The sequence below is a fragment of the Leucoraja erinacea genome, chromosome 4, assembly GCF_028641065.1.
Source record: "Leucoraja erinacea ecotype New England chromosome 4, Leri_hhj_1, whole genome shotgun sequence".
Taxonomy (NCBI): Eukaryota; Metazoa; Chordata; class Chondrichthyes; order Rajiformes; family Rajidae; genus Leucoraja; species Leucoraja erinaceus.
Window position 1 is genome coordinate 13,180,140 of NC_073380.1, and position 12,726 is coordinate 13,192,865.

Consider the following 12,726-nt stretch of genomic DNA (forward strand, 5'->3'; position numbering starts at 1 on the left):
GCGCGGAAGTAGGCCCTTCAGCCCAACTTGACCACACCGACCAACATGTCTCAGCTGTGCTCGTCTGCCTCAGAGGGCTGTGGAGGCAGGATCTCTGGATGCTTTCAAGAGAGAGCTAGATAGGGCTCTTAAAAATAGCAGAGTCTGGTGATATGGGGAGAAGGCAGGAACGGGGTACTGATTGGGGATGATCAGCCATGATCACATTGAATGGCGGTGCTGGCTCGAAGGGCCGAATGGCCTACTCCTGCACCTATTGTCTATTGTCCTACCTACCCACGTTTGGTCCCTATCCCTCCAAACCTGCCCTAGCCATGTACCTGTCCAATTGCTTGTTAAATGTTGGCATAGTCCCAGCCTCACCTACCTCCTCTGGCAGCTCGTTCCATGCACCCACCACCCTCTGTGTAAAAAAGTTACCCCTCAGATTCCTATTAAATCTTTTCCCCTTCACCTTAAACCTATGTCCTCTGGTCCTCGATTCCCCTACTCTGGACAAGAGACTTTGTGCATCAACTTTGAAAGGTTGTGGGTGCCGGAAACGTCGGTGAAGTCTATTATTACATAGAAACATAGACAATAGGTGCAGGAGTAGGCCATTCGGCCCTTCGAGCCTGCACCGCCATTCAATGTGATCATGGCTGATCATCCAACTCAGTATCCTGTACCTGCCTTCTCTCCATACCCCCTGATTCCTTTAGCCACAAGGGCCACATCTAACTCCCTCTTAAATATAGCCAATGAACTGGCCTCAACTACCTTCTGTGGCAGAGAGTTCCAGAGATTTACCACTCTCTGTGTGAAAAATGTTTTCCTCATCTCGGTTTTAAAAGATTTCCCCCTTATCCTTAAACTGTGATCCCTTGTTCTGGACTTCCCCAACATCGGGAACAATCTTTCTTCATATGAAAGTCCTGACATCCCAGGAATCAGTCTGGTGAACCTTCTCTGTATTCCCTCTATGGCAAGAATGTCTTTCCTCAGATTAGGAGACCAAAACTGTACGCAATACTCCAGGGGTGGTCTCACCAAGGCCCTGTACAACTGCAGTAGAACCTCCCTGCTCCTATACTCAAATCCTTTTGCTATGAATGCTAACATACCATTCGCCTTCTTCACTGCCTGCTGCACCCGCATGCATGACTAACTGGTCTGTAATTCCTCGTTTTCTCTCTCCCTCCTTTTTTAAAAAGTGGGGTTACATTAGCTACCCTCCAATCCTCAGGAACTACTCCAGAATCTAAAGAGTTTTGAAAAATTATCACTAATGCATCCACTATTTCTGGGGCTACTTCATTAAGTACTCTGGGATGCAGCCTATCTGGCCCTGGAGATTTATCGGCCTTTAATCCATTCAATTAACCTAACACTACCTAACACCTGTCCTTACAGTATCTGTGACTGTGCTTATCTACAGCAGGATTTTACTTTAGGTGGATGACAATAAACATTATTGTCACCGTCATCAGGGAGGGCCTGTTTCTGTGCTTTATCACTAAACTAAACTCACCTAACAAGCTGGCGCGGTGTGTGGGGAAGAGTTGCAGCTGCTGGTTGAAATGGAATGCAGACACAAAATGCTGGAGTAACTCAGCGGGACAGGCAGCACCCCTGGAGAGAAGGAACGGGCTACGTTTCGGGTCGAGACCCTTCTTCAGACTTGTGGTCTGAAGAAGGGTCTCGAGCCGAAACGTCGCCCATTCCTTCTCTCCAGAGATGAGAGTCAAGAGTGTTTTATTGTCATATGTCCCGGATGGGACAATGAAATTCTTACTTGCTGCAGCACAACAGAATATGTGAACATAGTACATAACGGGGGAAGTGAAAAACAAGAAAAAGTTCAATAAATAACAAATATAGTGCAATAATAATATAGTCTTTTGCAGTTCAGAGTTCAGAGCTTATTCATGGTGTTTAATAGCCTGATGGCTGTGGGGAAGAAGATGTTCCTGAACCTGGACCTTACAGTTTTCAGGCTCCTGTACCTTCTTCCTGATCGCAGTGGTGAAATGAGTGTGTGGACAGGATGGTGTGGGTCCTTGATGATTTTGGCTGCCTTTTTGAGGCAGGGACTACGATAGATCCCTTCGACGGATGGGAGGTCAAAGCCGGTGATGGACTGGGCAGTGGTCACAACTTTTTGTTGTCTTTTTCACTGCTGGACGTTCACGCTGGGTACTGCCTGACCCGCTGAGTCACTGCAGCATTTTGTGTCTGTCCAGGTTCGCAGAACTGGTTAGGGAGAACTGAATCCTGTGTCACAACGTAAGAGTCCTTTGTGCGTAAAATAAATAAACCCTTACGAAGTAACTTCAGTGTGAATAATAACGTGTGGAGCTTCCTGTAAAGGCTACATGAGCATCTGACCACATAGTTCGCACCGTGGCCTGTGGGCTGTGATTCAGTCATGTAACAGGACCATGTGGTACAGTGCTGATCTGCTGATACAGTTTTCTACATCATTGCATAAACTATTGTGCAAATGCACTAGTTAACGCCCGAGATTCAACGTTGATAGACAAAGTAATAGAAAGAGTCATGGAGTGATACAGCGTGGATATTGGCCCTTCAGCCCAACTAGCCCACGACGACCAACATGTCCGCATCTACACTGGCACCACCTGCCTTCATTTGGCCCATATCCCCACAAACCTGTCCTATCCACGTACCTGTCCAGTTGTTTCTTAAACGTTGCGATAGTCCCGGCCTCACCTACCTCCTCTGGTGACTTGTTCCGTACACCCGCCACCCTTTGTGTAAAACAAGTTACCCCTCAGATTCCCATTAAATCTACCCCCCCACTCCCCTACTCCCCTACTCTGGGCAAGAGACTCTGTGCGTCTACTCGATCTATTCCTCTCGTGATCGTGCACTGGTGAAGAAAAGAGGGGTAGGTGAGATTAAAGGAACATTACATAACTATATAACAGCACTACTGTGACCATGGGTGATGCATCCTAGTTGTTGGCTCCTCGGCTAGAGCAGTGTTGCTTGTGGCTGAAGAGACCAATGTGGGAGTGACAGTCTCTATGGCAAAGGTCACATTTGTGTGTGTGGTCTCCGGTTTGTTGAAGTTGCCGCGCTCCTTTCTATGTGCCCGCTTGTCTGCCGCTGACTTCAACAGCTTCTCTTCCCCCGTTTTGAGTTGTTGGTTCAGGGTACCTCTCCGCCTCGTGCGGTCAGCTGCAAGGCTCTCCCAGGACTCCACATCGATGTCGAGCGCCTTCATATCTCTCTTGCAGCCATCCTTGTAACGTGGCTGGGGGCGGCCGATGGTTCTCCTCCCAGATGTCAGCTCTCCATAGAGGATGTCTTTTGGAATACGGCCATCCTCCATGCGGTGGGCATGGCCCAGCCACCGCAGTCTGCGCTGCCTGAGTAGAGTGTACATACTGGGAAGGCCAGCGTGTGACAGCACTACTATTTGCAATAAAAACTGTAGGAGCCATTAAGCTTAAGTCAGTATATTGTAGCCATGTTTAATATTTTAGTTTTTATCTGTCTGTATTTTTGTAGGTGGGATTTGATACGTGGAAGGGGTGTGTTTATTTCTAGAGGAGACTCGCGCAGACTCGTAGATTAGGAGTCAGTTGGGTCTCTGAAGGATGGTGAGAAGACAGCTTTTTACCAATTACACACAGGACATGATTACACACACAAGTTAATGAGACGACATACTTTTATAAGAAGAAACTTTCATATGATTTATATGACAGAGATTAAGGACAGAAGTGACGGATTATTTCTTTGCTTTGTACCACTTCAATTAAAGACCAATTAATCAAGAAATAACGTTTGGAAGATTTGTTTTTACTATCCTAATTGTGTCGTGTGTACGTGAAATATACCTTCTGTCCATCTACCCAGGAGTAATGGCTCTCGGTTGGACTTTGAGAGCGTCGTAAAGACTGCCATTATAAAAACACTGCAACTCGGAATATCTTTGGCTTCAGCCACTTACATCTTTAGCTTGGAGACAGAGCACGGAAACAGGCCCTTCGGCCCACCGGGTCCGCGCCGACCAGCGATCCCCGTACACTAGCATCATCCTACACACTAGGGACAATTTACAAGTTTTACCGAAGCCAAATTAACCTGCAAATCTGTCCGTCTTTGGAATGTGGGAGGAAATCGGAGATCCCGGAGAAAACCCACGCAGGTCACGGGGAGAACGTACAAACTCCGTACAGACAGCACCCGTGATCAGGATGGAACCCGGGTCTCCGGCACTGTGACGCAGCAACTATACCGCTGTGTCAACGTGCCGCCATAATTTCTCCACATCATTATCGTCATTTGACAAGTAGTGAAGGATGAGAATTTTACTTAAACAGGCTCAGGGGAAATTCAGATGTTCTAAAATGCTAAACAGTTGTTTCTACTGCAGGAACGACGAAAAGCAAAACTGAAGTTCAGTTCTTACTTCCTCTTTTATGCAGCGGCAGGCATTTACAGATTATAAAAACTGGTCAACTGAGCAGTCATTTTCTGTTCTTGCTGGATATTTATATCTTACAGAAATTGTGTAACTTGCCTCCACAGCGTTTCAGAGTGGGATGCCACTAGAAAAGTAATGTATTGCTGCGTTGAATTAAATGATAATGTCGGCAGCTGTAAACTGTGGCATTCTTATAGCATGGAATGGAATATAAAAAGAGTTAATCAGAAGGGAGGCATTATTTTTGTTGATAGAAAATAAGATTTATTTTGGTTTAGAGATACAGCGCGGAAACAGGCTCTTTGGCTCACTGGGTCCGCGCCGACCAGCGATGATCCTGTACACTAGCACTATCCCACAATTTCAGGTAGTCCCTCCTTTCTCCTCCCCTTCCCAGCTCTCCCTCAGCCCACTGGCTCCACCTCTTCCTTTCTTCTTCCCGCAGCCCCCCCCCCCCCCACCCTCACATCAGTCTGAAGAAGGGATTCGTCCCGAAACGGTGCCTATTTCCTTCGCTCCATAGATGCTGCCTCACCCGCTGAGTTTCTCCAGCATTTTTATCCACTATCCCACACACATTAGGGACACTTTAGTTTTTTACAGATGAAAATTAACCTACAAACCTGTACGTCTTTGGGGTGGTGGGGAAGGGGGGTGGTGAGGAAGGGGGTTGGGGGAAGGGGGGGGGGTGGGGGAAGGAGGGTGGGGGAAAGGGAGGTTTGGGGGGGGGGGAAGGGAGGGTGGGTGGGGAGGGGGGTGTGGGGAAAGGGGGGTGGGGAAAGGGGGGGTGGGGGGGGGGGGGGGGGGGCGTGGTCGCAGCAGATGCAGCTCGCATTCGGCTCACCCCGCACCTTCAGCTTTCGGCCTCACGCAGCGGATCCCGGTCCCACTCCGGCTTCACTCAGAGGCTTCCGGTTCAACTCAGCAGCTTCTGGCTGGTCGTGCTGGTCTCCGCAGAAGCAGCCCGCAAGCTGCTCAGGCTCCGCGGGCCGTGCGCTCTGCACTGGCTGCAGACTCCCACTAGCTGCTCAACACACTGCGCCCCTTCAGCTTTTTATTCCCCTCGCCGCGTTATCGACAGCGGGTTCTGGAAGGGGCGGTTTTTACGATTTTTAAACCTTCATATCTTTTGTACTATTTTACTGATCGGAACAAAACTTATTTGACCTGCAGCAGAGAATGGTGAGTAAGGTGGCAAAATGTCTTAGCACTATGGGGGATCATTTTTGCGCAAATTTAATTACAACGCAGACCGGAAGTGGTCAAGATAAGATGATAGATAGATAGATAGATAGATAGATAGATAGATAGATAGATAGATAGATAGATAGATAGAGCCGCATTTAGAGAATTGTGTTCAGTTCTGGGCACCATGTTATAAGAAAAATGTTGTCAAGCTGGAAAGGGTACAGAGAAGTTTTATGAGGATGTTGCCAGGACTTGAGGGTCTGAGCTATAGGGAGAGGTTGCGTAGGCTGGGACTATTCCTTGGAGCACAGGAGGATGAGGGATGATCTTATTAAGGTGTATAAAATCATGAGAGGAATAGATCAGGTTGATGCACAGAGTCTCTTGCCCAGAGTAGGTGAATCAAGGGCATATGTAGGTTTAAGGTGAAGGGGGAAAGATTTAATAGGAATCTGAGGGGTAACTTTTTCACACAAAGGGTAGTGGGTGTATGGAACAAGCTGTCAGAGGAGGTAGTTGAGGCAGGGACTATCGCAATGTTTAAGAAACAGTTAGACAGGTACATGGATAGGACAAGTTTGGAGGGATATAGGCCAAATGCAGGCAGGTGGGACTAGTGTAGCTGGGACATTGTTAGCCGGTGTGGGTGGGTTGGGCTGCAGGGCCTGTTTCCACACTGTATCACTCTATGACTCTAGGCTTGGCTGCCACTGTTCTTGATCCTGTTTCACTAAAGATAGACACAAAGTGCTGGAGTAACTCAGCGGGTCAGGCAGCATCCCTAGAGCGAATGAATAAGTAACGTTTCGGGTCGGGACACTTCAGTTTCACTCCCAGGGTTTCTCCGTGTGCTATTAGTTTGTTGAATCTGCAGGTTTGTTTGAGATCTGGGGGTCCTTGTTCATCAGTCACTGAAAGTAAGCAGGCAGGTACAGCAGGCAGTGAAGAAAGCAAATGGCATGTTGGCCTTCATAACAAGAGGAATTGAGTATAGGTGCAAAGGGGTTCTTCTGCAGTTGTACAGGGCCCTGGTGAGACCACACCTGGTGTATTGTGTGCAGGTTTGGTCTCCAAATTTGAGGGAGGTCATTCTTGCTATTGAGGGAGTGCAGCGTAGGTTCACCAGGTTAATTCCCGGGATGGCGGGACTGTCATATGTGATCAATAACAACTTCATCAGCAAGTTCGCTGATGACACAACAGTAGTGGGTCTCATCAGTGACAACGATGAATCGGCGTACAGGATGGAGGTGGAGCTGCTCACAGGTTGGTGCAAATCCCACAACCTCATTCTTAACGTGGGAAAAACTAAGGAGATGGTGGTTGACTTCAGGAGGGCGGGGAAACAACACCATACACCTCTGCACATCGACGGAGCTGATGTGGAAAGGGTCAGCAGCATGAAGTTCTTAGGACTACATCTGTCTGATGACCTGACGTCCACGGCCAACACCACAGCTGTGGTCAAGAGAGCCCAGCAGCGACTTCACCCCCTCCGAAGACTACGTAAAGCAGGCCTCCCCACCACACATCTACGGACTTTTTACAGGGGGACTGTCGAGAGCACACTGACATACGGCATCACTTCCTGGTTCGGGAGCTGCAAGGCGTACGAACGGCACCAACTGGACAGGATAGTGAAGACCGCAAGCAGGATTATTGGTGCTCCACTCCCCTTCCTGCTGGACATATACAAGAAGAGATGCATCAACAGAGCCATCTCCATCATCAAAGACCCTTACCACCCATCGCATGACTTTTTCACCATCCTCCCATCCGGGAAGAGGTACAGGAGCATCAGCTGCAAAACCAGCAGGATGCTCCTCAGCTTCTTCCCACAGGCTATAAGACTGTTAAATGAACTTTCCCCCCTGCCAAGTATCGCGCACAAACCCCCCACACTGCAGCAGAGCCACTGTTGTGCCGCTGCCGGTCGGAACGGCTGCTGAATGTTATTGAATGTTATTAGAGGGTTAAATTGTTCATGACATGTATTTTAATTTTAATTGCTATTTATTTTGTAACGAAAACTGAATGGACACTGGTTGAGAAACGTTTTTTTGTTTCCTCTGAGTATGCGAATACTCAGGAAATGACAATAAAGATTTACAATTACAATTACAATTACTGGGCTTATATACTCTGGAATTTAGTATGAGAGGGGATCATATTGAAACATATAAGATTATTACGGGTTTGGACACACTAGAGGCAGGAAAGATGTTCCCGATGTTGAGGGAGTCCAGAACTAGGAATAAGGGGTAAGCCATTTAGAACGGAGATGAGGAAAAGCTTGAGGGTTGTGAATCTGTGGAATTCTCTGCCTCAGAGGGCGGTGGAGGCCAATTCTCTGGATGCTTTCAAGATAGAGTTGGATCTTAAAGATAGCAGTCAGGGGATATGATGAGAAGGCAGGAACGGGATACTGAATGTGGATGATCAGCCATGATCATATTGAATGGCGGTGCTGGCTCGAAGGGCGGAATGGCCTACTCCTGCACCTATTGTCTATGACATTGAATATTGAACAGTGCAGCACAAGAACTGGTCGTTTCGACCCACAACGTCTGTGTTGAATATGATGTCAAGACCAACTATGTGTAATCCTATCCCTCCATTCCTTGCATATCCATATGCCTATACATATGCCTAACCCTAACGCATATAATGGTAAACCTCCTCTGCACCCTTTCCAATGACTTCATATCCTTCCTGGTTTGGGGCGACCAGAACCTATATGAAATACTCCAAATGCAGCCTAACCAAAGTCCTGTGAAATACTCATCCAAAAGCCTAATGCATTCCCTACACTCATGGGGCAATTTACAGAGGGCCGATTAACCTGCAAATCTGCAAGTCTTTGCGGCGTGGGAGGAAACCGGAGCACCCAAACTCCACACAGCCAGCACCCGAAGTCGGGATTGAACCTGGGTCTCTGGCACTGCGAGGCAGCAGCTCTACCTGCTGCGCCACTAGTTCGCAATGGGAGACTGACGGACCATGAAGCTGGTTTCACGGTTGAATATGAATTGTATTGTTCTTCACGGCCGGCTGAAGGCACATTATGTCCCTTCATAACCACATCCGAAGCCGGCCATTTTGTTCAGTCCTCAGTCAGCCCTAGACTGACTTCAGAATACAGAATACAGTAGAGGGGGGAAATGGAACAAATTTTCAACCACGATGGCACAGGGAACTACATCACAACTCTCCCCTTTACCAGAGTAAAGTTTTGGTTAGGCACGGTGGCGTAGAGCTAGAGTTGCTGCAACAAAGTAAACATAGCTGCAACAAAGTGCTGTACATCACTAATCATTGACAAAAAAAGTTAATACACACCAAAAATAACAATCAAAAGAAATAGTAGGAAAAGACATGTAAAATAAAGAAACATCAAAAACGCCACAAACAGAAGCAAAGCCTCAGGCATGGTCAAAAGCCAGGGAGTGCAAATGTGTTTTAACACTGGATTTGAAGATGGACAGTGAGGGGGCCTGTCTGATGTGCAACGGCAGGGTGTTCCAGAGTGCCGGAGCAGCAACAGAGAAGGCTCTATCCCCTCTGAGCCTCCGACTAGACCTCAGTACCTCCAGTAGCAGCTGACCAGCTGACCTGAGGGACCGGGCAGGAGCGTATGGGTGGAGCAGCTCAGAGAGGTAAGGCGGGGTGAGCCCATTCAGAGATTTAAAAACAAATAACAGTATCTTAAAATGAACTCGAAAGTGCACCGGGAGCCAGTGGAGGGAGGCCAGAATTGGCGATTGTGCTCCCTCTTTCGGGTCCCTGTTAAAAGGCGAGCAGCAGCATTCTGAACCAACTGGAGACGAGCCAGTGAAGAACGAGCAACACCAAAATAGAGCGCGTTACAGTAATCCAGCCTAGATGTAATAAAGGCATGGATTACTGTCTCAAAATGCTGCCGCTCGAGAATGGGCTTCACCTTCGCCAGCTTCCTTAGGTGAAAGAAGCTGGACTTAACCACCGCGCATATTTGGCGATCTAATTTAAAGTCACTGTCCATCCTAAAACCCAGGTTCACAACTGTTGGCTTCACGTACCTTGAGAATGTATAAGTTATGGATAAAGTCAAAGGAGATGTGTGGTAAGCTTCTTACACAGAGGGTGACGGGTGACAATAGACAATAGGTGCAGGAGTAGGCCATTCGGCCCTTCGAGCCAGCACCGCCATTCAATGTGATCATGGCTGATCATCCCCAATCAGTACCCCGTTCCTGCCTATTCCCCATAACCCCTGACTCTATCTTTAAGAGCCCTATCTAGCTCTCTTGAAAGCATCCAGAGAACCTGCCAACACCACCGCCCTCTGAGACAGAGAATTCCACAGACTCACAACTCTCTGTGACAAAAAGTGTTTCCTCGTCTCCGTTCTAAATGGCTTACTCCTTATTCTTAATCTGTGGCCTGGAACGCAATGCCAGGGGTGGTGGTGGAGGCAGATATGATAATAGCTTTTATTGGAAGAGTTTAGATAAACACATGGATATGCATGGAATGGAGGGATAGGGATCATTCTCAGGTAGATTAATATTACAGCACCAGGGACCTGGGTTCGATCCTGACTACGGGTGCCATCTGTATGGAGTTTGTACGTTCTCCCCGTGACCTGCGTGGGCTTTCTCCCCAATCTCCAGTTTGCTCCCACACTCCAAAGACGTACAGGTTTGTCGGTTAATTGGCCTTGTAGGAATATAAATTGTCCCGAGTGTGTGTAGGACAGTGCTAGTGTGTGGGGATCGCCAGTCGGCACGGACTTGGTAGGTCGAAGGGGCCTGTTTCGGCGCTGCATCTCTAAACTGAAGTAAACTAAAAAGATGAAGTGAGTTTTTCTTGGCATTATGTTCGGCACAGATAGGAAGGCTCCCACAGTGTTGAGCTTGACTGCTGTTGAAGACAAACTCACCCAATGGAGAGTACTCCATCACTCCTGACGAACCTTATAGATGGTTGAAAGACTCTGGGTTGTTAGGAGTGATTTGTCACAGGATTAGTTTATGGATACAGCATGGAAACAGGCCCTTTGGCCCATCTTGTCCACACCGTTCAGTGTATAGTTTATTGTCTCGTGTACCGAGGTACAGTGTAAAGCTTTGACCATCGATCACCCATTCTCACAAGTGGGTCTATGTTATCCCACATTTTTCCCATCCACTCCCTGCACACGTGGGGGGGGCAATTGGGATTCGGGAGGAAACTGGACAATCTGGGAGAGACCCAGGCGGTCACAGGGAGAACGTGCAAACTCCGCAGTCAGCACCCGAGATTTGGATCGTACCCGGGTCTCTGGTTGCAGTGAGGCTGCGACTGGACCAGCAATGCTTGTGGTTTTAATTTGAAATTATCCAAATATTTACCCCTTTTATGCAATTTTGTTAATGTTCGTGTACTTCAGAATCTGACCATTTCACTCTTCGTGACTATAATGGTTCTATGTAAGTTCTATCCAATTGCTCCCTAGTCAACTATGCTTTTCTCATTGTGTAGGAAGGAACTGCAGATGCTGGTTTAAACCGAAGATAGACACAAAAAGCTGGAGTAACTCAGCGGGCCAGGCAGCATCTCTGGAGAGAATGGGTGACGTTTTTTGGATCGAGACCCTTCTTCAGATTTTTCTCATTGTCTCCTTGTTCTACTCGTGAAGAAATAAAAATTGAGATCACAAAGCGTGCAAATTAACCGTGTTAAGAATTAAGAGCTCTATCCAACTCTCTCTTGATGACTGATCTATCCACATATGGCAGTCCCGCCATCCCGGGAATTAACCTCGTTAAACCTACGCTGCACTCCCTCAATAGCAAGAAGTCAGAGACTGAGGAGAGACCTGATAGATGTCTAGAAAATTATCATGAGCATGGATAGGGTGGACAGTATCTCTCCTGTATACCCATAGGCCTATCTTCGTAAGTGCCACTGTTGGATGTGTCTCACCCCACCACTGACAACGCGTTTCAGGACCCCACCACTCTACGTGAAATACTTGTCCCGCATATCTCTTTTAAACTTTGATCCTCTCATCTTAAAGCTATGCCCTTTAGAACAAAGAACAGCACAAGGCAGGCCCACAATGTATGAGCCGAACTTGGTGTTATCTTACAACTTATCTACCTGTACATAACTCCATATCCTGAAACTGTAACATCCAGGTTCAGGAACAGCTTCTTCCCTGCAGCTCGGCAGCGCCAGGACACGGGCTTGACCCGGTCTGTGGATGAGGCGGGGTCTGTGCGCGCTCTCCCCTGTCTCCCACTCACATCTGTCCTCCCTCTCTCGATGTCACACCTGCGCTCCCGCTACCTGGCACCCCCTTTCCTCAGATTAAATATATTTTTACACGTAAATCATGAATAAAGATAAGAATTTACATACAGTGTATGAAGCCAGCGCTTTGTTCGCTTTTTCTTTATAGCCAGTGACCTTTGACAAATCCCATGATTCCACGGGTTTTTTCGGAATACCGAACTTACTTATTCTCTCTCATGATTTTATACACCTAGGTAAGATCACTCCTCATCCTCCTGCGCTCCGAGGAATAGAGATCCAGCCTACTCAACATCTCCCTGTAGTTCAGACCTTCTAGCCCTGACAACATCCTCGTAAATCTTCTCCATTCCATTTCCAGCTTGACAATATCTTTCCTATAACATGGTGCCCAGAACTGAACACAATACTGTAAATGTGGCTTCACCAACGTCTTATACAACTGCAACATGTCCTCCCAACTTCTATACTCCCAATGCTCTCTTCTCTTTTTTTTATCATCATTTGTTTTTTGATGTCTTCTTCCAATTCACTTTATTATTTTTAGACAAACTTCTTTGGTTAACTATATTAGAAATCGTTTTTCTCTTGCACATAGCGCCACCCACTGTTGCAATTCTTTTCAGCAGCTGGTTAAAAATTTGGTCAAGTTGGCCTCATTCAAAATGAAAATGAGTAAAGAAATAACCGAATCAAGAAAAAATATTTAAAAATATATATTATGCGCGGAAACAGGCCTGTTGTCCCACCGAGTCCGTGACAACCAGCAATCTCTGCACACTAACACTATTCTACACACACACACAAGGGACAATAGATGCAGG